The sequence below is a fragment of the Solanum dulcamara genome, chromosome 7 (genome assembly GCF_947179165.1).
Source record: "Solanum dulcamara chromosome 7, daSolDulc1.2, whole genome shotgun sequence".
In the NCBI taxonomy this organism is placed as follows: Eukaryota; Viridiplantae; Streptophyta; class Magnoliopsida; order Solanales; family Solanaceae; genus Solanum; species Solanum dulcamara.
Window position 1 is genome coordinate 64,088,361 of NC_077243.1, and position 17,332 is coordinate 64,105,692.

General features: G+C 57.3%; 51 non-coding genes across 51 annotated transcripts; all 51 read left to right on the forward strand.

The window, feature by feature from the left end:
* Positions 1 to 139: 139 nt before the first annotated feature.
* Positions 140 to 258, forward strand: LOC129898172 (5S ribosomal RNA). Its single transcript, XR_008769085.1, has one exon. It is a non-coding gene; the product is annotated as a 5S ribosomal RNA (ribosomal RNA).
* A 222-nt stretch (positions 259 to 480) lies between these two features.
* LOC129898173 (5S ribosomal RNA) lies at positions 481 to 599 on the forward strand. Its single transcript, XR_008769086.1, has one exon. It is a non-coding gene; the product is annotated as a 5S ribosomal RNA (ribosomal RNA).
* A 222-nt stretch (positions 600 to 821) lies between these two features.
* LOC129898174 (5S ribosomal RNA) lies at positions 822 to 940 on the forward strand. Its single transcript, XR_008769087.1, has one exon. It is a non-coding gene; the product is annotated as a 5S ribosomal RNA (ribosomal RNA).
* A 222-nt stretch (positions 941 to 1,162) lies between these two features.
* LOC129897439 (5S ribosomal RNA) lies at positions 1,163 to 1,281 on the forward strand. The gene has a single exon (XR_008768530.1). It is a non-coding gene; the product is annotated as a 5S ribosomal RNA (ribosomal RNA).
* Positions 1,282 to 1,503: 222 nt separating this feature from the next.
* Positions 1,504 to 1,622, forward strand: LOC129897682 (5S ribosomal RNA). The gene has a single exon (XR_008768758.1). It is a non-coding gene; the product is annotated as a 5S ribosomal RNA (ribosomal RNA).
* Positions 1,623 to 1,844: 222 nt separating this feature from the next.
* On the forward strand, positions 1,845 to 1,963 carry LOC129897498 (5S ribosomal RNA). Its single transcript, XR_008768586.1, has one exon. It is a non-coding gene; the product is annotated as a 5S ribosomal RNA (ribosomal RNA).
* A 222-nt stretch (positions 1,964 to 2,185) lies between these two features.
* On the forward strand, positions 2,186 to 2,304 carry LOC129898176 (5S ribosomal RNA). The gene has a single exon (XR_008769088.1). It is a non-coding gene; the product is annotated as a 5S ribosomal RNA (ribosomal RNA).
* A 222-nt stretch (positions 2,305 to 2,526) lies between these two features.
* Positions 2,527 to 2,645, forward strand: LOC129898177 (5S ribosomal RNA). Its single transcript, XR_008769089.1, has one exon. It is a non-coding gene; the product is annotated as a 5S ribosomal RNA (ribosomal RNA).
* A 222-nt stretch (positions 2,646 to 2,867) lies between these two features.
* Positions 2,868 to 2,986, forward strand: LOC129898178 (5S ribosomal RNA). The gene has a single exon (XR_008769090.1). It is a non-coding gene; the product is annotated as a 5S ribosomal RNA (ribosomal RNA).
* A 222-nt stretch (positions 2,987 to 3,208) lies between these two features.
* LOC129898179 (5S ribosomal RNA) lies at positions 3,209 to 3,327 on the forward strand. The gene has a single exon (XR_008769091.1). It is a non-coding gene; the product is annotated as a 5S ribosomal RNA (ribosomal RNA).
* Positions 3,328 to 3,549: 222 nt separating this feature from the next.
* On the forward strand, positions 3,550 to 3,668 carry LOC129898180 (5S ribosomal RNA). The gene has a single exon (XR_008769092.1). It is a non-coding gene; the product is annotated as a 5S ribosomal RNA (ribosomal RNA).
* Positions 3,669 to 3,890: 222 nt separating this feature from the next.
* On the forward strand, positions 3,891 to 4,009 carry LOC129897557 (5S ribosomal RNA). Its single transcript, XR_008768641.1, has one exon. It is a non-coding gene; the product is annotated as a 5S ribosomal RNA (ribosomal RNA).
* A 222-nt stretch (positions 4,010 to 4,231) lies between these two features.
* On the forward strand, positions 4,232 to 4,350 carry LOC129898181 (5S ribosomal RNA). The gene has a single exon (XR_008769093.1). It is a non-coding gene; the product is annotated as a 5S ribosomal RNA (ribosomal RNA).
* Positions 4,351 to 4,572: 222 nt separating this feature from the next.
* On the forward strand, positions 4,573 to 4,691 carry LOC129898183 (5S ribosomal RNA). Its single transcript, XR_008769095.1, has one exon. It is a non-coding gene; the product is annotated as a 5S ribosomal RNA (ribosomal RNA).
* Positions 4,692 to 4,913: 222 nt separating this feature from the next.
* Positions 4,914 to 5,032, forward strand: LOC129898184 (5S ribosomal RNA). Its single transcript, XR_008769096.1, has one exon. It is a non-coding gene; the product is annotated as a 5S ribosomal RNA (ribosomal RNA).
* Positions 5,033 to 5,254: 222 nt separating this feature from the next.
* LOC129897580 (5S ribosomal RNA) lies at positions 5,255 to 5,373 on the forward strand. Its single transcript, XR_008768663.1, has one exon. It is a non-coding gene; the product is annotated as a 5S ribosomal RNA (ribosomal RNA).
* A 222-nt stretch (positions 5,374 to 5,595) lies between these two features.
* Positions 5,596 to 5,714, forward strand: LOC129898185 (5S ribosomal RNA). Its single transcript, XR_008769097.1, has one exon. It is a non-coding gene; the product is annotated as a 5S ribosomal RNA (ribosomal RNA).
* A 222-nt stretch (positions 5,715 to 5,936) lies between these two features.
* LOC129898186 (5S ribosomal RNA) lies at positions 5,937 to 6,055 on the forward strand. Its single transcript, XR_008769098.1, has one exon. It is a non-coding gene; the product is annotated as a 5S ribosomal RNA (ribosomal RNA).
* Positions 6,056 to 6,277: 222 nt separating this feature from the next.
* On the forward strand, positions 6,278 to 6,396 carry LOC129898187 (5S ribosomal RNA). Its single transcript, XR_008769099.1, has one exon. It is a non-coding gene; the product is annotated as a 5S ribosomal RNA (ribosomal RNA).
* A 222-nt stretch (positions 6,397 to 6,618) lies between these two features.
* LOC129898188 (5S ribosomal RNA) lies at positions 6,619 to 6,737 on the forward strand. Its single transcript, XR_008769100.1, has one exon. It is a non-coding gene; the product is annotated as a 5S ribosomal RNA (ribosomal RNA).
* Positions 6,738 to 6,959: 222 nt separating this feature from the next.
* Positions 6,960 to 7,078, forward strand: LOC129898189 (5S ribosomal RNA). The gene has a single exon (XR_008769101.1). It is a non-coding gene; the product is annotated as a 5S ribosomal RNA (ribosomal RNA).
* A 222-nt stretch (positions 7,079 to 7,300) lies between these two features.
* Positions 7,301 to 7,419, forward strand: LOC129897495 (5S ribosomal RNA). Its single transcript, XR_008768583.1, has one exon. It is a non-coding gene; the product is annotated as a 5S ribosomal RNA (ribosomal RNA).
* A 222-nt stretch (positions 7,420 to 7,641) lies between these two features.
* On the forward strand, positions 7,642 to 7,760 carry LOC129897496 (5S ribosomal RNA). The gene has a single exon (XR_008768584.1). It is a non-coding gene; the product is annotated as a 5S ribosomal RNA (ribosomal RNA).
* Positions 7,761 to 7,982: 222 nt separating this feature from the next.
* On the forward strand, positions 7,983 to 8,101 carry LOC129898190 (5S ribosomal RNA). Its single transcript, XR_008769102.1, has one exon. It is a non-coding gene; the product is annotated as a 5S ribosomal RNA (ribosomal RNA).
* Positions 8,102 to 8,323: 222 nt separating this feature from the next.
* On the forward strand, positions 8,324 to 8,442 carry LOC129898192 (5S ribosomal RNA). Its single transcript, XR_008769103.1, has one exon. It is a non-coding gene; the product is annotated as a 5S ribosomal RNA (ribosomal RNA).
* Positions 8,443 to 8,664: 222 nt separating this feature from the next.
* Positions 8,665 to 8,783, forward strand: LOC129898193 (5S ribosomal RNA). The gene has a single exon (XR_008769104.1). It is a non-coding gene; the product is annotated as a 5S ribosomal RNA (ribosomal RNA).
* A 222-nt stretch (positions 8,784 to 9,005) lies between these two features.
* LOC129898195 (5S ribosomal RNA) lies at positions 9,006 to 9,124 on the forward strand. Its single transcript, XR_008769106.1, has one exon. It is a non-coding gene; the product is annotated as a 5S ribosomal RNA (ribosomal RNA).
* Positions 9,125 to 9,346: 222 nt separating this feature from the next.
* LOC129898196 (5S ribosomal RNA) lies at positions 9,347 to 9,465 on the forward strand. Its single transcript, XR_008769107.1, has one exon. It is a non-coding gene; the product is annotated as a 5S ribosomal RNA (ribosomal RNA).
* Positions 9,466 to 9,687: 222 nt separating this feature from the next.
* Positions 9,688 to 9,806, forward strand: LOC129897440 (5S ribosomal RNA). Its single transcript, XR_008768531.1, has one exon. It is a non-coding gene; the product is annotated as a 5S ribosomal RNA (ribosomal RNA).
* A 222-nt stretch (positions 9,807 to 10,028) lies between these two features.
* LOC129898197 (5S ribosomal RNA) lies at positions 10,029 to 10,147 on the forward strand. The gene has a single exon (XR_008769108.1). It is a non-coding gene; the product is annotated as a 5S ribosomal RNA (ribosomal RNA).
* Positions 10,148 to 10,369: 222 nt separating this feature from the next.
* LOC129897460 (5S ribosomal RNA) lies at positions 10,370 to 10,488 on the forward strand. The gene has a single exon (XR_008768550.1). It is a non-coding gene; the product is annotated as a 5S ribosomal RNA (ribosomal RNA).
* Positions 10,489 to 10,710: 222 nt separating this feature from the next.
* Positions 10,711 to 10,829, forward strand: LOC129898198 (5S ribosomal RNA). The gene has a single exon (XR_008769109.1). It is a non-coding gene; the product is annotated as a 5S ribosomal RNA (ribosomal RNA).
* Positions 10,830 to 11,051: 222 nt separating this feature from the next.
* LOC129898199 (5S ribosomal RNA) lies at positions 11,052 to 11,170 on the forward strand. Its single transcript, XR_008769110.1, has one exon. It is a non-coding gene; the product is annotated as a 5S ribosomal RNA (ribosomal RNA).
* Positions 11,171 to 11,392: 222 nt separating this feature from the next.
* On the forward strand, positions 11,393 to 11,511 carry LOC129898201 (5S ribosomal RNA). The gene has a single exon (XR_008769112.1). It is a non-coding gene; the product is annotated as a 5S ribosomal RNA (ribosomal RNA).
* Positions 11,512 to 11,733: 222 nt separating this feature from the next.
* Positions 11,734 to 11,852, forward strand: LOC129898202 (5S ribosomal RNA). The gene has a single exon (XR_008769113.1). It is a non-coding gene; the product is annotated as a 5S ribosomal RNA (ribosomal RNA).
* Positions 11,853 to 12,074: 222 nt separating this feature from the next.
* On the forward strand, positions 12,075 to 12,193 carry LOC129898203 (5S ribosomal RNA). The gene has a single exon (XR_008769114.1). It is a non-coding gene; the product is annotated as a 5S ribosomal RNA (ribosomal RNA).
* Positions 12,194 to 12,415: 222 nt separating this feature from the next.
* LOC129898204 (5S ribosomal RNA) lies at positions 12,416 to 12,534 on the forward strand. Its single transcript, XR_008769115.1, has one exon. It is a non-coding gene; the product is annotated as a 5S ribosomal RNA (ribosomal RNA).
* A 222-nt stretch (positions 12,535 to 12,756) lies between these two features.
* LOC129898205 (5S ribosomal RNA) lies at positions 12,757 to 12,875 on the forward strand. Its single transcript, XR_008769116.1, has one exon. It is a non-coding gene; the product is annotated as a 5S ribosomal RNA (ribosomal RNA).
* Positions 12,876 to 13,097: 222 nt separating this feature from the next.
* LOC129897558 (5S ribosomal RNA) lies at positions 13,098 to 13,216 on the forward strand. Its single transcript, XR_008768642.1, has one exon. It is a non-coding gene; the product is annotated as a 5S ribosomal RNA (ribosomal RNA).
* A 222-nt stretch (positions 13,217 to 13,438) lies between these two features.
* LOC129898207 (5S ribosomal RNA) lies at positions 13,439 to 13,557 on the forward strand. The gene has a single exon (XR_008769118.1). It is a non-coding gene; the product is annotated as a 5S ribosomal RNA (ribosomal RNA).
* A 222-nt stretch (positions 13,558 to 13,779) lies between these two features.
* LOC129898208 (5S ribosomal RNA) lies at positions 13,780 to 13,898 on the forward strand. Its single transcript, XR_008769119.1, has one exon. It is a non-coding gene; the product is annotated as a 5S ribosomal RNA (ribosomal RNA).
* A 222-nt stretch (positions 13,899 to 14,120) lies between these two features.
* On the forward strand, positions 14,121 to 14,239 carry LOC129898209 (5S ribosomal RNA). The gene has a single exon (XR_008769120.1). It is a non-coding gene; the product is annotated as a 5S ribosomal RNA (ribosomal RNA).
* Positions 14,240 to 14,461: 222 nt separating this feature from the next.
* On the forward strand, positions 14,462 to 14,580 carry LOC129897581 (5S ribosomal RNA). Its single transcript, XR_008768664.1, has one exon. It is a non-coding gene; the product is annotated as a 5S ribosomal RNA (ribosomal RNA).
* A 222-nt stretch (positions 14,581 to 14,802) lies between these two features.
* On the forward strand, positions 14,803 to 14,921 carry LOC129897469 (5S ribosomal RNA). The gene has a single exon (XR_008768559.1). It is a non-coding gene; the product is annotated as a 5S ribosomal RNA (ribosomal RNA).
* Positions 14,922 to 15,143: 222 nt separating this feature from the next.
* Positions 15,144 to 15,262, forward strand: LOC129898210 (5S ribosomal RNA). Its single transcript, XR_008769121.1, has one exon. It is a non-coding gene; the product is annotated as a 5S ribosomal RNA (ribosomal RNA).
* Positions 15,263 to 15,484: 222 nt separating this feature from the next.
* On the forward strand, positions 15,485 to 15,603 carry LOC129898211 (5S ribosomal RNA). Its single transcript, XR_008769122.1, has one exon. It is a non-coding gene; the product is annotated as a 5S ribosomal RNA (ribosomal RNA).
* A 222-nt stretch (positions 15,604 to 15,825) lies between these two features.
* Positions 15,826 to 15,944, forward strand: LOC129898212 (5S ribosomal RNA). The gene has a single exon (XR_008769123.1). It is a non-coding gene; the product is annotated as a 5S ribosomal RNA (ribosomal RNA).
* A 222-nt stretch (positions 15,945 to 16,166) lies between these two features.
* LOC129897582 (5S ribosomal RNA) lies at positions 16,167 to 16,285 on the forward strand. The gene has a single exon (XR_008768665.1). It is a non-coding gene; the product is annotated as a 5S ribosomal RNA (ribosomal RNA).
* A 222-nt stretch (positions 16,286 to 16,507) lies between these two features.
* Positions 16,508 to 16,626, forward strand: LOC129898213 (5S ribosomal RNA). The gene has a single exon (XR_008769124.1). It is a non-coding gene; the product is annotated as a 5S ribosomal RNA (ribosomal RNA).
* A 222-nt stretch (positions 16,627 to 16,848) lies between these two features.
* On the forward strand, positions 16,849 to 16,967 carry LOC129897373 (5S ribosomal RNA). The gene has a single exon (XR_008768466.1). It is a non-coding gene; the product is annotated as a 5S ribosomal RNA (ribosomal RNA).
* A 222-nt stretch (positions 16,968 to 17,189) lies between these two features.
* LOC129898214 (5S ribosomal RNA) lies at positions 17,190 to 17,308 on the forward strand. Its single transcript, XR_008769125.1, has one exon. It is a non-coding gene; the product is annotated as a 5S ribosomal RNA (ribosomal RNA).
* The last annotated feature ends 24 nt before the right edge of the window (positions 17,309 to 17,332 follow it).

The following is a 17,332-nucleotide window of genomic DNA, read 5'->3' on the forward strand; positions in this document are numbered from 1 at the left end:
CGTTAGGACGTGCGATGGAGGCGCTTAGGACGGGCGTGACAGGCGGCAGGGTGCGTCGGTGCGTGGAGGGCAGGGCGCATGCCGGGGCGTTTGGGAGGGGAAGGGGGTGTTTAATAGAATTTAGAGCGCCAGGAATGATGGATGCGATCATACCAGCACTAACGCACCGGATCCCATCAGAACTCCGAAGTTAAGCGTGCTTGGGCGAGAGTAGTACTAGGATGGGTGACCCCCTGGGAAGTCCTCGTGTTGCATCCCTCCTTTTTGTCGGAATTCGGCACGGTTTCGTCTACTCGACAACAAGTATTTTTTTGCGGACACGACATTCGGGGCCTAGACGCCGTTAGGACGTGCGATGGAGGCGCTTAGGACGGGCGTGACAGGCGGCAGGGTGCGTCGGTGCGTGGAGGGCAGGGCGCATGCCGGGGCGTTTGGGAGGGGAAGGGGGTGTTTAATAGAATTTAGAGCGCCAGGAATGATGGATGCGATCATACCAGCACTAACGCACCGGATCCCATCAGAACTCCGAAGTTAAGCGTGCTTGGGCGAGAGTAGTACTAGGATGGGTGACCCCCTGGGAAGTCCTCGTGTTGCATCCCTCCTTTTTGTCGGAATTCGGCACGGTTTCGTCTACTCGACAACAAGTATTTTTTTGCGGACACGACATTCGGGGCCTAGACGCCGTTAGGACGTGCGATGGAGGCGCTTAGGACGGGCGTGACAGGCGGCAGGGTGCGTCGGTGCGTGGAGGGCAGGGCGCATGCCGGGGCGTTTGGGAGGGGAAGGGGGTGTTTAATAGAATTTAGAGCGCTAGGAATGATGGATGCGATCATACCAGCACTAACGCACCGGATCCCATCAGAACTCCGAAGTTAAGCGTGCTTGGGCGAGAGTAGTACTAGGATGGGTGACCCCCTGGGAAGTCCTCGTGTTGCATCCCTCCTTTTTGTCGGAATTCGGCACGGTTTCGTCTACTCGACAACAAGTATTTTTTTGCGGACACGACATTCGGGGCCTAGACGCCGTTAGGACGTGCGATGGAGGCGCTTAGGACGGGCGTGACAGGCGGCAGGGTGCGTCGGTGCGTGGAGGGCAGGGCGCATGCAGGGGCGTTTGGGAGGGGAAGGGGGTGTTTAATAGAATTTAGAGCGCTAGGAATGATGTATGCGATCATACCAGCACTAACGCACCGGATCCCATCAGAACTCCGAAGTTAAGCGTGCTTGGGCGAGAGTAGTACTAGGATGGGTGACCCCCTGGGAAGTCCTCGTGTTGCATCCCTCCTTTTTGTCGGAATTCGGCACGGTTTCGTCTACTCGACAACAAGTATTTTTTTGCGGACACGACATTCGGGGCCTAGACGCCGTTAGGACGTGCGATGGAGGCGCTTAGGACGGGCGTGACAGGCGGCAGGGTGCGTCGGTGCGTGGAGGGCAGGGCGCATGCCGGGGCGTTTGGGAGGGGAAGGGGGTGTTTAATAGAATTTAGAGCGCTAGGAATGATGGATGCGATCATACCAGCACTAACGCACTGGATCCCATCAGAACTCCGAAGTTAAGCGAGCTTGGGCGAGAGTAGTACTAGGATGGGTGACTCCCTGGGAAGTCCTCGTGTTGCATCCCTCCTTTTTGTCGGAATTCGGCACGGTTTCGTCTACTCGACAACAAGTATTTTTTTGCGGACACGACATTCGGGGCCTAGACGCCGTTAGGACGTGCGATGGAGGCGCTTAGGACGGGCGTGACAGGCGGCAGGGTGCGTCGGTGCGTGGAGGGCAGGGCGCATGCCGGGGCGTTTGGGAGGGGAAGGGGGTGTTTAATAGAATTTAGAGCGCTAGGAATGATGGATGCGATCATACCAGCACTAACGCACCGGATCCCATCAGAACTCCGAAGTTAAGCGTGCTTGGGCAAGAGTAGTACTAGGATGGGTGACCCCCTGGGAAGTCCTCGTGTTGCATCCCTCCTTTTTGTCGGAATTCGGCACGGTTTCGTCTACTCGACAACAAGTATTTTTTTGCGGACACGACATTCGGGGCCTAGACGCCGTTAGGACGTGCGATGGAGGCGCTTAGGACGGGCGTGACAGGCGGCAGGGTGCGTCGGTGCGTGGAGGGCAGGGCGCATGCCGGGGCGTTTGGGAGGGGAAGGGGGTGTTTAATAGAATTTAGATCGCTAGGAATGATGGATGCGATCATACCAGCACTAACGCACCGGATCCCATCAGAACTCCGAAGTTAAGCGTGCTTGGGCGAGAGTAGTACTAGGATGGGTGACCCCCTGGGAAGTCCTCGTGTTGCATCCCTCCTTTTTGTCGGAATTCGGCACGGTTTCGTCTACTCGACAACAAGTATTTTTTTGCGGACACGACATTCGGGGCCTAGACGCCGTTAGGACGTGCGATGGAGGCGCTTAGGACGGGCGTGACAGGCGGCAGGGTGCGTCGGTGCGTGGAGGGCAGGGCGCATGCCGGGGCGTTTGGGAGGGGAAGGGGGTGTTTAATAGAATTTAGAGCGCTAGGAATGATGGATGCGATCATACCAGCACTAACGCACCGGATCCCATCAGAACTCCGAAGTTAAGCGTGCTTGGGCGAGAGTAGTACTAGGATGGGTGACCCCCTGGGAAGTCCTCGTGTTGCATCCCTCCTTTTTGTCGGAATTCGGCACGGTTTCGTCTACTCGACAACAAGTATTTTTTTGCGGACACGACATTCGGGGCCTAGACGCCGTTAGGACGTGCGATGGAGGCGCTTAGGACGGGCGTGACAGGCGGCAGGGTGCGTCGGTGCGTGGAGGGCAGGGCGCATGCCGGGGCGTTTGGGAGGGGAAGGGGGTGTTTAATAGAATTTAGATCGCTAGGAATGATGGATGCGATCATACCAGCACTAACGCACCGGATCCCATCAGAACTCCGAAGTTAAGCGTGCTTGGGCGAGAGTAGTACTAGGATGGGTGACCCCCTGGGAAGTCCTCGTGTTGCATCCCTCCTTTTTGTCGGAATTCGGCACGGTTTCGTCTACTCGACAACAAGTATTTTTTTGCGGACACGACATTCGGGGCCTAGACGCCGTTAGGACGTGCGATGGAGGCGCTTAGGACGGGCGTGACAGGCGGCAGGGTGCGTCGGTGCGTGGAGGGCAGGGCGCACGCCGGGGCGTTTGGGAGGGGAAGGGGGTGTTTAATAGAATTTAGAGCGCTAGGAATGATGGATGCGATCATACCAGCACTAACGCACCGGATCCCATCAGAACTCCGAAGTTAAGCGTGCTTGGGCGAGAGTAGTACTAGGATGGGTGACCCCCTGGGAAGTCCTCGTGTTGCATCCCTCCTTTTTGTCGGAATTCGGCACGGTTTCGTCTACTCGACAACAAGTATTTTTTTGCGGACACGACATTCGGGGCCTAGACGCCGTTAGGACGTGCGATGGAGGCGCTTAGGACGGGCGTGACAGGCGGCAGGGTGCGTCGGTGCGTGGAGGGCAGGGCGCATGCCGGGGCGTTTGGGAGGGGAAGGGGGTGTTTAATAGAATTTAGAGCGCTAGGAATGATGGATGCGATCATACCAGCACTAACGCACCGGATCCCATCAGAACTCCGAAGTTAAGCGTGCTTGGGCGAGAGTAGTACTAGGATGGGTGACCCCCTGGGAAGTCCTCGTGTTGCATCCCTCCTTTTTGTCGGAATTCGGCACGGTTTCGTCTACTCGACAACAAGTATTTTTTTGCGGACACGACATTCGGGGCCTAGACGCCGTTAGGACGTGCGATGGAGGCGCTTAGGACGGGCGTGACAGGCGGCAGGGTGCGTCGGTGCGTGGAGGGCAGGGCGCATGCCGGGGCGTTTGGGAGGGGAAGGGGGTGTTTAATAGAATTTAGAGCGCCAGGAATGATGGATGCGATCATACCAGCACTAACGCATCGGATCCCATCAGAACTCCGAAGTTAAGCGTGCATGGGCGAGAGTAGTACTAGGATGGGTGACCCCCTGGGAAGTCCTCGTGTTGCATCCCTCCTTTTTGTCGGAATTCGGCACGGTTTCGTCTACTCGACAACAAGTATTTTTTTGCGGACACGACATTCGGGGCCTAGACGCCGTTAGGACGTGCGATGGAGGCGCTTAGGACGGGCGTGACAGGCGGCAGGGTGCGTCGGTGCGTGGAGGGCAGGGCGCATGCCGGGGCGTTTGGGAGGGGAAGGGGGTGTTTAATAGAATTTAGAGCGCTAGGAATGATGGATGCGATCATACCAGCACTAACGCACCGGATCCCATCAGAACTCCGAAGTTAAGCGTGCTTGGGCGAGAGTAGTACTAGGATGGGTGACCCCCTGGGAAGTCCTCGTGTTGCATCCCTCCTTTTTGTCGGAATTCGGCACGGTTTCGTCTACTCGACAACAAGTATTTTTTTGCGGACACGACATTCGGGGCCTAGACGCCGTTAGGACGAGCGATGGAGGCGCTTAGGACGGGCGTGACAGGCGGCAGGGTGCGTCGGTGCGTGGAGGGCAGGGCGCATGCCGGGGCGTTTGGGAGGGGAAGGGGGTGTTTAATAGAATTTAGAGCGCCAGGAATGATGGATGCGATCATACCAGCACTAACGCACCGGATCCCATCAGAACTCCGAAGTTAAGCGTGCTTGGGCGAGAGTAGTACTAGGATGGGTGACCCCCTGGGAAGTCCTCGTGTTGCATCCCTCCTTTTTGTCGGAATTCGGCACGGTTTCGTCTACTCGACAACAAGTATTTTTTTGCGGACACGACATTCGGGGCCTAGACGCCGTTAGGACGTGCGATGGAGGCGCTTAGGACGGGCGTGACAGGCGGCAGGGTGCGTCGGTGCGTGGAGGGCAGGGCGCATGCCGGGGCGTTTGGGAGGGGAAGGGGGTGTTTAATAGAATTTATAGCGCCAGGAATGATGGATGCGATCATACCAGCACTAACGCACCGGATCCCATCAGAACTCCGAAGTTAAGCGTGCTTGGGCGAGAGTAGTACTAGGATGGGTGACCCCCTGGGAAGTCCTCGTGTTGCATCCCTCCTTTTTGTCGGAATTCGGCACGGTTTCGTCTACTCGACAACAAGTATTTTTTTGCGGACACGACATTCGGGGCCTAGACGCCGTTAGGACGTGCGATGGAGGCGCTTAGGACGGGCGTGACAGGCGGCAGGGTGCGTCGGTGCGTGGAGGGCAGGGCGCATGCCGGGGCGTTTGGGAGGGGAAGGGGGTGTTTAATAGAATTTAGAGCGCCAGGAATGATGGATGCGATCATACCATCACTAACGCACCGGATCCCATCAGAACTCCGAAGTTAAGCGTGCTTGGGCGAGAGTAGTACTAGGATGGGTGACCCCCTGGGAAGTCCTCGTGTTGCATCCCTCCTTTTTGTCGGAATTCGGCACGGTTTCGTCTACTCGACAACAAGTATTTTTTTGCGGACACGACATTCGGGGCCTAGACGCCGTTAGGACGTGCGATGGAGGCGCTTAGGACGGGCGTGACAGGCGGCAGGGTGCGTCGGTGCGTGGAGGGCAGGGCGCATGCCGGGGCGTTTGGGAGGGGAAGGGGGTGTTTAATAGAATTTAGAGCGCCAAGAATGATGGATGCGATCATACCAGCACTAACGCACCGGATCCCATCAGAACTCCGAAGTTAAGCGTGCTTGGGCGAGAGTAGTACTAGGATGGGTGACCCCCTGGGAAGTCCTCGTGTTGCATCCCTCCTTTTTGTCGGAATTCGGCACGGTTTCGTCTACTCGACAACAAGTATTTTTTTGCGGACACGACATTCGGGGCCTAGACGCCGTTAGGACGTGCGATGGAGGCGCTTAGGACGGGCGTGACAGGCGGCAGGGTGCGTCGGTGCGTGGAGGGCAGGGCGCATGCCGGGGCGTTTGGGAGGGGAAGGGGGTGTTTAATAGAATTTAGAGCGCCAGGATTGATGGATGCGATCATACCAGCACTAACGCACCGGATCCCATCAGAACTCCGAAGTTAAGCGTGCTTGGGCGAGAGTAGTACTAGGATGGGTGACCCCCTGGGAAGTCCTCGTGTTGCATCCCTCCTTTTTGTCGGAATTCGGCACGGTTTCGTCTACTCGACAACAAGTATTTTTTTGCGGACACGACATTCGAGGCCTAGACGCCGTTAGGACGTGCGATGGAGGCGCTTAGGACGGGCGTGACAGGCGGCAGGGTGCGTCGGTGCGTGGAGGGCAGGGCGCATGCCGGGGCGTTTGGGAGGGGAAGGGGGTGTTTAATAGAATTTAGAGCGCCAGGAATGATGGATGCGATCATACCAGCACTAACGCACCGGATCCCATCAGAACTCCGAAGTTAAGCGTGCTTGGGCGAGAGTAGTACTAGGATGGGTGACCCCCTGGGAAGTCCTCGTGTTGCATCCCTCCTTTTTGTCGGAATTCGGCACGGTTTCGTCTACTCGACAACAAGTATTTTTTTGCGGACACGACATTCGGGGCCTAGACGCCGTTAGGACGTGCGATGGAGGCGCTTAGGACGGGCGTGACAGGCGGCAGGGTGCGTCGGTGCGTGGAGGGCAGGGCGCATGCCGGGGCGTTTGGGAGGGGAAGGGGGTGTTTAATAGAATTTATAGCGCCAGTAATGATGGATGCGATCATACCAGCACTAACGCACCGGATCCCATCAGAACTCCGAAGTTAAGCGTGCTTGGGCGAGAGTAGTACTAGGATGGGTGACCCCCTGGGAAGTCCTCGTGTTGCATCCCTACTTTTTGTCGGAATTCGGCACGGTTTCGTCTACTCGACAACAAGTATTTTTTTGCGGACACGACATTCGGGGCCTAGACGCCGTTAGGACGTGCGATGGAGGCGCTTAGGACGGGCGTGACAGGCGGCAGGGTGCGTCGGTGCGTGGAGGGCAGGGCGCATGCCGGGGCGTTTGGGAGGGGAAGGGGGTGTTTAATAGAATTTAGAGCGCTAGGAATGATGGATGCGATCATACCAGCACTAACGCACCGGATCCCATCAGAACTCCGAAGTTAAGCGTGCTTGGGCGAGAGTAGTACTAGGATGGGTGACCCCCTGGGAAGTCCTCGTGTTGCATCCCTCCTTTTTGTCGGAATTCGGCACGGTTTCGTCTACTCGACAACAAGTATTTTTTTGCGGACACGACATTCGGGGCCTAGACGCCGTTAGGACGTGCGATGGAGGCGCTTAGGACGGGCGTGACAGGCGGCAGGGTGCGTCGGTGCGTGGAGGGCAGGGCGCATGCCGGGGCGTTTGGGAGGGGAAGGGGGTGTTTAATAGAATTTAGAGCGCCAGTAATGATGGATGCGATCATACCAGCACTAACGCACCGGATCCCATCAGAACTCCGAAGTTAAGCGTGCTTGGGCGAGAGTAGTACTAGGATGGGTGACCCCCTGGGAAGTCCTCGTGTTGCATCACTCCTTTTTGTCGGAATTCGGCACGGTTTCGTCTACTCGACAACAAGTATTTTTTTGCGGACACGACATTCGGGGCCTAGACGCCGTTAGGACGTGCGATGGAGGCGCTTAGGACGGGCGTGACAGGCGGCAGGGTGCGTCGGTGCGTGGAGGGCAGGGCGCATGCCGGGGCGTTTGGGAGGGGAAGGGGGTGTTTAATAGAATTTAGAGCGCCAGGAATGATGGATGCGATCATACCAGCACTAACGCACCGGATCCCATCAGAACTCCGAAGTTAAGCGTGCTTGGGCGAGAGTAGTACTAGGATGGGTGACCCCCTGGGAAGTCCTCGTGTTGCATCACTCCTTTTTGTCGGAATTCGGCACGGTTTCGTCTACTCGACAACAAGTATTTTTTTGCGGACACGACATTCGGGGCCTAGACGCCGTTAGGACGTGCGATGGAGGCGCTTAGGACGGGCGTGACAGGCGGCAGGGTGCGTCGGTGCGTGGAGGGCAGGGCGCATGCCGGGGCGTTTGGGAGGGGAAGGGGGTGTTTAATAGAATTTAGAGCGCTAGGAATGATGGATGCGATCATACCAGCACTAACGCACCGGATCCCATCAGAACTCCGAAGTTAAGCGTGCTTGGGCGAGAGTAGTACTAGGATGGGTGACCCCCTGGGAAGTCCTCGTGTTGCATCCCTCCTTTTTGTCGGAATTCGGCACGGTTTCGTCTACTCGACAACAAGTATTTTTTTGCGGACACGACATTCGGGGCCTAGACGCCGTTAGGACGTGCGATGGAGGCGCTTAGGACGGGCGTGACAGGCGACAGGGTGCGTCGGTGCGTGGAGGGCAGGGCGCATGCCGGGGCGTTTGGGAGGGGAAGGGGGTGTTTAATAGAATTTAGAGCGCCAGGAATGATGGATGCGATCATACCAGCACTAACGCACCGGATCCCATCAGAACTCCGAAGTTAAGCGTGCTTGGGCGAGAGTAGTACTAGGATGGGTGACCCCCTGGGAAGTCCTCGTGTTGCATCCCTCCTTTTTGTCGGAATTCGGCACGGTTTCGTCTACTCGACAACAAGTATTTTTTTGCGGACACGACATTCGGGGCCTAGACGCCGTTAGGACGTGCGATGGAGGCGCTTAGGACGGGCGTGACAGGCGGCAGGGTGCGTCGGTGCGTGGAGGGCAGGGCGCATGCCGGGGCGTTTGGGAGGGGAAGGGGGTGTTTAATAGAATTTAGAGCGCCGGGAATGATGGATGCGATCATACCAGCACTAACGCACCGGATCCCATCAGAACTCCGAAGTTAAGCGTGCTTGGGCGAGAGTAGTACTAGGATGGGTGACCCCCTGGGAAGTCCTCGTGTTGCATCCCTCCTTTTTGTCGGAATTCGGCACGGTTTCGTCTACTCGACAACAAGTATTTTTTTGCGGACACGACATTCGGGGCCTAGACGCCGTTAGGACGTGCGATGGAGGCGCTTAAGACGGGCGTGACAGGCGGCAGGGTGCGTCGGTGCGTGGAGGGCAGGGCGCATGCCGGGGCGTTTGGGAGGGGAAGGGGGTGTTTAATAGAATTTAGAGCGCCAGGAATGATGGATGCGATCATACCAGCACTAACGCACCGGATCCCATCAGAACTCCGAAGTTAAGCGTGCTTGGGCGAGAGTAGTACTAGGATGGGTGACCCCCTGGGAAGTCCTCGTGTTGCATCCCTCCTTTTTGTCGGAATTCGGCACGGTTTCGTCTACTCGACAACAAGTATTTTTTTGCGGACACGACATTCGGGGCCTAGACGCCGTTAGGACGTGCGATGGAGGCGCTTAGGACGGGCGTGACAGGCGGCAGGGTGCGTCGGTGCGTGGAGGGCAGGGCGCATGCCGGGGCGTTTGGGAGGGGAAGGGGGTGTTTAATAGAATTTAGAGCGCTAGGAATGATGGATGCGATCATACCAGCACTAACGCACCGGATCCCATCAGAACTCCGAAGTTAAGCGTGCTTGGGCGAGAGTAGTACTAGGATGGGTGACCCCCTGGGAAGTCCTCGTGTTGCATCCCTCCTTTTTGTCGGAATTCGGCACGGTTTCGTCTACTCGACAACAAGTATTTTTTTGCGGACACGACATTCGGGGCCTAGACGCCGTTAGGACGTGCGATGGAGGCGCTTAGGACGGGCGTGACAGGCGGCAGGGTGCGTCGGTGCGTGGAGGGCAGGGCGCATGCAGGGGCGTTTGGGAGGGGAAGGGGGTGTTTAATAGAATTTAGAGCGCTAGAAATGATGTATGCGATCATACCAGCACTAACGCACCGGATCCCATCAGAACTCCGAAGTTAAGCGTGCTTGGGCGAGAGTAGTACTAGGATGGGTGACCCCCTGGGAAGTCCTCGTGTTGCATCCCTCCTTTTTGTCGGAATTCGGCACGGTTTCGTCTACTCGACAACAAGTATTTTTTTGCGGACACGACATTCGGGGCCTAGACGCCGTTAGGACGTGCGATGGAGGCGCTTAGGACGGGCGTGACAGGCGGCAGGGTGCGTCGGTGCGTGGAGGGCAGGGCGCATGCCGGGGCGTTTGGGAGGGGAAGGGGGTGTTTAATAGAATTTAGAGCGCTAGGAATGATGGATGCGATCATACCAGCACTAACGCACCGGATCCCATCAGAACTCCGAAGTTAAGCGTGCTTGGGCGAGAGTAGTACTAGGATGGGTGACCCCCTGGGAAGTCCTCGTGTTGCATCCCTCCTTTTTGTCGGAATTCGGCACGGTTTCGTCTACTCGACAACAAGTATTTTTTTGCGGACACGACATTCGGGGCCTAGACGCCGTTAGGACGTGCGATGGAGGCGCTTAGGACGGGCGTGACAGGCGGCAGGGTGCGTCGGTGCGTGGAGGGCAGGGCGCATGCCGGGGCGTTTGGGAGGGGAAGGGGGTGTTTAATAGAATTTAGAGCGCCAGGAATGATGGATGCGATCATACCAGCACTAACGCACCGGATCCCATCAGAGCTCCGAAGTTAAGCGTGCTTGGGCGAGAGTAGTACTAGGATGGGTGACCCCCTGGGAAGTCCTCGTGTTGCATCCCTCCTTTTTGTCGGAATTCGGCACGGTTTCGTCTACTCGACAACAAGTATTTTTTTGCGGACACGACATTCGGGGCCTAGACGCCGTTAGGACGTGCGATGGAGGCGCTTAGGACGGGCGTGACAGGCGGCAGGGTGCGTCGGTGCGTGGAGGGCAGGGCGCATGCCGGGGCGTTTGGGAGGGGAAGGGGGTGTTTAATAGAATTTAGAGCGCCGGGAATGATGGATGCGATCATACCAGCACTAACGCACCGGATCCCATCAGAACTCCGAAGTTAAGCGTGCTTGGGCGAGAGTAGTACTAGGATGGGTGACCCCCTGGGAAGTCCTCGTGTTGCATCCCTCCTTTTTGTCGGAATTCGGCACGGTTTCGTCTACTCGACAACAAGTATTTTTTTGCGGACACGACATTCGGGGCCTAGACGCCGTTAGGACGTGCGATGGAGGCGCTTAGGACGGGCGTGACAGGCGGCAGGGTGCGTCGGTGCGTGGAGGGCAGGGCGCATGCCGGGGCGTTTGGGAGGGGAAGGGGGTGTTTAATAGAATTTAGAGCGCCCGGAATGATGGATGCGATCATACCAGCACTAACGCACCGGATCCCATCAGAACTCCGAAGTTAAGCGTGCTTGGGCGAGAGTAGTACTAGGATGGGTGACCCCCTGGGAAGTCCTCGTGTTGCATCCCTCCTTTTTGTCGGAATTCGGCACGGTTTCGTCTACTCGACAACAAGTATTTTTTTGCGGACACGACATTCGGGGCCTAGACGCCGTTAGGACGTGCGATGGAGGCGCTTAGGACGGGCGTGACAGGCGGCAGGGTGCGTCGGTGCGTGGAGGGCAGGGCGCATGCCGGGGCGTTTGGGAGGGGAAGGGGGTGTTTAATAGAATTTAGAGCGCCAGGAATGATGGATGCGATCATACCAGCACTAACGCACCGGATCCCATCAGAACTCCGAAGTTAAGCGTGCTTGGGCGAGAGTAGTACTAGGATGGGTGACCCCCTGGGAAGTCCTCGTGTTGCATCCCTCCTTTTTGTCGGAATTCGGCACGGTTTCGTCTACTCGACAACAAGTATTTTTTTGCGGACACGACATTCGGGGCCTAGACGCCGTTAGGACGTGCGATGGAGGCGCTTAGGACGGGCGTGACAGGCGGCAGGGTGCGTCGGTGCGTGGAGGGCAGGGCGCATGCCGGGGCGTTTGGGAGGGGAAGGGGGTGTTTAATAGAATTTAGAGCGCCGGGAATGATGGATGCGATCATACCAGCACTAACGCACCGGATCCCATCAGAACTCCGAAGTTAAGCGTGCTTGGGCGAGAGTAGTACTAGGATGGGTGACCCCCTGGGAAGTCCTCGTGTTGCATCCCTCCTTTTTGTCGGAATTCGGCACGGTTTCGTCTACTCGACAACAAGTATTTTTTTGCGGACACGACATTCGGGGCCTAGACGCCGTTAGGACGTGCGATGGAGGCGCTTAGGACGGGCGTGACAGGCGGCAGGGTGCGTCGGTGCGTGGAGGGCAGGGCGCATGCCGGGGCGTTTGGGAGGGGAAGGGGGTGTTTAATAGAATTTAGAGCGCCAGGAATGATGGATGCGATCATACCAGCACTAACGCACCGGATCCCATCAGAACTCCGAAGTTAAGCGTGCTTGGGCGAGAGTAGTACTAGGATGGGTGACCCCCTGGGAAGTCCTCGTGTTGCATCCCTCCTTTTTGTCGGAATTCGGCACGGTTTCGTCTACTCGACAACAAGTATTTTTTTGCGGACACGACATTCGGGGCCTAGACGCCGTTAGGACGTGCGATGGAGGCGCTAAGGACGGGCGTGACAGGCGGCAGGGTGCGTCGGTGCGTGGAGGGCAGGGCGCACGCCGGGGCGTTTGGGAGGGGAAGGGGGTGTTTAATAGAATTTAGAGCGCTAGGAATGATGGATGCGATCATACCAGCACTAACGCACCGGATCCCATCAGAACTCCGAAGTTAAGCGTGCTTGGGCGAGAGTAGTACTAGGATGGGTGACCCCCTGGGAAGTCCTCGTGTTGCATCCCTCCTTTTTGTCGGAATTCGGCACGGTTTCGTCTACTCGACAACAAGTATTTTTTTGCGGACACGACATTCGGGGCCTAGACGCCGTTAGGACGTGCGATGGAGGCGCTTAGGACGGGCGTGACAGGCGGCAGGGTGCGTCGGTGCGTGGAGGGCAGGGCGCATGCCGGGGCGTTTGGGAGGGGAAGGGGGTGTTTAATAGAATTTAGAGCGCTAGGAATGATGGATGCGATCATACCAGCACTAACGCACCGGATCCCATCAGAACTCCGAAGTTAAGCGTGCTTGGGCGAGAGTAGTACTAGGATGGGTGACCCCCTGGGAAGTCCTCGTGTTGCATCCCTCCTTTTTGTCGGAATTCGGCACGGTTTCGTCTACTCGACAACAAGTATTTTTTTGCGGACACGACATTCGGGGCCTAGACGCCGTTAGGACGTGCGATGGAGGCGCTTAGGACGGGCGTGACAGGCGGCAGGGTGCGTCGGTGCGTGGAGGGCAGGGCGCATGCCGGGGCGTTTGGGAGGGGAAGGGGGTGTTTAATAGAATTTAGAGCGCCAGGAATGATGGATGCGATCATACCAGCACTAACGCATCGGATCCCATCAGAACTCCGAAGTTAAGCGTGCATGGGCGAGAGTAGTACTAGGATGGGTGACCCCCTGGGAAGTCCTCGTGTTGCATCCCTCCTTTTTGTCGGAATTCGGCACGGTTTCGTCTACTCGACAACAAGTATTTTTTTGCGGACACGACATTCGGGGCCTAGACGCCGTTAGGACGTGCGATGGAGGCGCTTAGGACGGGCGTGACATGCGGCAGGGTGCGTCGGTGCGTGGAGGGCAGGGCGCATGCCGGGGCGTTTGGGAGGGGAAGGGGGTGTTTAATAGAATTTAGAGCGCCAGGAATGATGGATGCGATCATACCAGCACTAACGCACCGGATCCCATCAGAACTCCGAAGTTAAGCGTGCTTGGGCGAGAGTAGTACTAGGATGGGTGACCCCCTGGGAAGTCCTCGTGTTGCATCCCTCCTTTTTGTCGGAATTCGGCACGGTTTCGTCTACTCGACAACAAGTATTTTTTTGCGGACACGACATTCGGGGCCTAGACGCCGTTAGGACGAGCGATGGAGGCGCTTAGGACGGGCGTGACAGGCGGCAGGGTGCGTCGGTGCGTGGAGGGCAGGGCGCATGCCGGGGCGTTTGGGAGGGGAAGGGGGTGTTTAATAGAATTTAGAGCGCCAGGAATGATGGATGCGATCATACCAGCACTAACGCACCGGATCCCATCAGAACTCCGAAGTTAAGCGTGCTTGGGCGAGAGTAGTACTAGGATGGGTGACCCCCTGGGAAGTCCTCGTGTTGCATCCCTCCTTTTTGTCGGAATTCGGCACGGTTTCGTCTACTCGACAACAAGTATTTTTTTGCGGACACGACATTCGGGGCCTAGACGCCGTTAGGACGTGCGATGGAGGCGCTTAGGACGGGCGTGACAGGCGGCAGGGTGCGTCGGTGCGTGGAGGGCAGGGCGCATGCCGGGGCGTTTGGGAGGGGAAGGGGGTGTTTAATAGAATTTATAGCGCCAGGAATGATGGATGCGATCATACCAGCACTAACGCACCGGATCCCATCAGAACTCCGAAGTTAAGCGTGCTTGGGCGAGAGTAGTACTAGGATGGGTGACCCCCTGGGAAGTCCTCGTGTTGCATCCCTCCTTTTTGTCGGAATTCGGCACGGTTTCGTCTACTCGACAACAAGTATTTTTTTGCGGACACGACATTCGGGGCCTAGACGCCGTTAGGACGTGCGATGGAGGCGCTTAGGACGGGCGTGACAGGCGGCAGGGTGCGTCGGTGCGTGGAGGGCAGGGCGCATGCCGGGGCGTTTGGGAGGGGAAGGGGGTGTTTAATAGAATTTAGAGCGCCAGGAATGATGGATGCGATCATACCATCACTAACGCACCGGATCCCATCAGAACTCCGAAGTTAAGCGTGCTTGGGCGAGAGTAGTACTAGGATGGGTGACCCCCTGGGAAGTCCTCGTGTTGCATCCCTCCTTTTTGTCGGAATTCGGCACGGTTTCGTCTACTCGACAACAAGTATTTTTTTGCGGACACGACATTCGGGGCCTAGACGCCGTTAGGACGTGCGATGGAGGCGCTTAGGACGGGCGTGACAGGCGGCAGGGTGCGTCGGTGCGTGGAGGGCAGGGCGCATGCCGGGGCGTTTGGGAGGGGAAGGGGGTGTTTAATAGAATTTAGAGCGCCAAGAATGATGGATGCGATCATACCAGCACTAACGCACCGGATCCCATCAGAACTCCGAAGTTAAGCGTGCTTGGGCGAGAGTAGTACTAGGATGGGTGACCCCCTGGGAAGTCCTCGTGGTGCATCCCTCCTTTTTGTCGGAATTCGGCACGGTTTCGTCTACTCGACAACAAGTATTTTTTTGCGGACACGACATTCGGGGCCTAGACGCCGTTAGGACGTGCGATGGAGGCGCTTAGGACGGGCGTGACAGGCGGCAGGGTGCGTCGGTGCGTGGAGGGCAGGGCGCATGCCGGGGCGTTTGGGAGGGGAAGGGGGTGTTTAATAGAATTTAGAGCGCCAGGAATGATGGATGCGATCATACCAGCACTAACGCACCGGATCCCATCAGAACTCCGAAGTTAAGCGTGCTTGGGCGAGAGTAGTACTAGGATGGGTGACCCCCTGGGAAGTCCTCGTGTTGCATCCCTCCTTTTTGTCGGAATTCGGCACGGTTTCGTCTACTCGACAACAAGTATTTTTTTGCGGACACGACATTCGGGGCCTAGACGCCGTTAGGACGAGCGATGGAGGCGCTTAGGACGGGCGTGACAGGCGGCAGGGTGCGTCGGTGCGTGGAGGGCAGGGCGCATGCCGGGGCGTTTGGGAGGGGAAGGGGGTGTTTAATAGAATTTAGAGCGCCAGGAATGATGGATGCGATCATACCAGCACTAACGCACCGGATCCCATCAGAACTCCGAAGTTAAGCGTGCTTGGGCGAGAGTAGTACTAGGATGGGTGACCCCCTGGGAAGTCCTCGTGTTGCATCCCTCCTTTTTGTCGGAATTCGGCACGGTTTCGTCTACTCGACAACAAGTATTTTTTTGCGGACACGACATTCGGGGCCTAGACGCCGTTAGGACGTGCGATGGAGGCGCTTAGGACGGGCGTGACAGGCGGCAGGGTGCGTCGGTGCGTGGAGGGCAGGGCGCATGCCGGGGCGTTTGGGAGGGGAAGGGGGTGTTTAATAGAATTTATAGCGCCAGGAATGATGGATGCGATCATACCAGCACTAACGCACCGGATCCCATCAGAACTCCGAAGTTAAGCGTGCTTGGGCGAGAGTAGTACTAGGATGGGTGACCCCCTGGGAAGTCCTCGTGTTGCATCCCTCATTTTTGTCGGAATTCGGCACGGTTTCGTCTACTCGACAACAAGTATTTTTTTGCGGACACGACATTCGGGGCCTAGACGCCGTTAGGACGTGCGATGGAGGCGCTTAGGACGGGCGTGACAGGCGGCAGGGTGCGTCGGTGCGTGGAGGGCAGGGCGCATGCCGGGGCGTTTGGGAGGGGAAGGGGGTGTTTAATAGAATTTAGAGCGCCAGGAATGATGGATGCGATCATACCATCACTAACGCACCGGATCCCATCAGAACTCCGAAGTTAAGCGTGCTTGGGCGAGAGTAGTACTAGGATGGGTGACCCCCTGGGAAGTCCTCGTGTTGCATCCCTCCTTTTTGTCGGAATTCGGCACGGTTTCGTCTACTCGACAACAAGTATTTTTTTGCGGACACGACATTCGGGGCCTAGACGCCGTTAGGACGTGCGATGGAGGCGCTTAGGACGGGCGTGACAGGCGGCAGGGTGCGTCGGTGCGTGGAGGGCAGGGCGCATGCCGGGGCGTTTGGGAGGGGAAGGGGGTGTTTAATAGAATTTAGAGCGCCAGGAATGATGGATGCGATCATACCAGCACTAACGCACCGGATCCCATCAGAACTCCGAAGTTAAGCGTGCTTGGGCGAGAGTAGTACTAGGATGGGTGACCCCCTGGGAAGTCCTCGTGTTGCATCCCTCCTTTTTGTCGGAATTCGGCACGGTTTCGTCTACTCGACAACAAGTATTTTTTTGCGGACACGACATTCGGGGCCTAGACGCCGTTAGGACGTGCGATGGAGGCGCTTAGGACGGGCGTGACAGGCGGCAGGGTGCGTCGGTGCGTGGAGGGCAGGGCGCATGCCGGGGCGTTTGGGAGGGGAAGGGGGTGTTTAATAGAATTTAGAGCGCCGGGAATGATGGATGCGATCATACCAGCACTAACGCACCGGATCCCATCAGAACTCCGAAGTTAAGCGTGCTTGGGCGAGAGTAGTACTAGGATGGGTGACCCCCTGGGAAATCCTCGTGTTGCATCCCTCCTTTTTGTCGGAATTCGGCACGGTTTCGTCTACTCGACAACAAGTATTTTTTTGCGGACACGACATTCGGGGCCTAGACGCCGTTAGGACGTGCGATGGAGGCGCTTAGGACGGGCGTGACAGGCGGCAGGGTGCGTCGGTGCGTGGAGGGCAGGGCGCATGCCGGGGCGTTTGGGAGGGGAAGGGGGTGTTTAATAGAATTTAGAGCGCCAGGAATGATGGATGCGATCATACCAGCACTAACGCACCGGATCCCATCAGAACTCCGAAGTTAAGCGTGCTTGGGCGAGAGTAGTACTAGGATGGGTGACCCCCTGGGAAGTCCTCGTGTTGCATCCCTCCTTTTTGTCGGAATTCGGCACG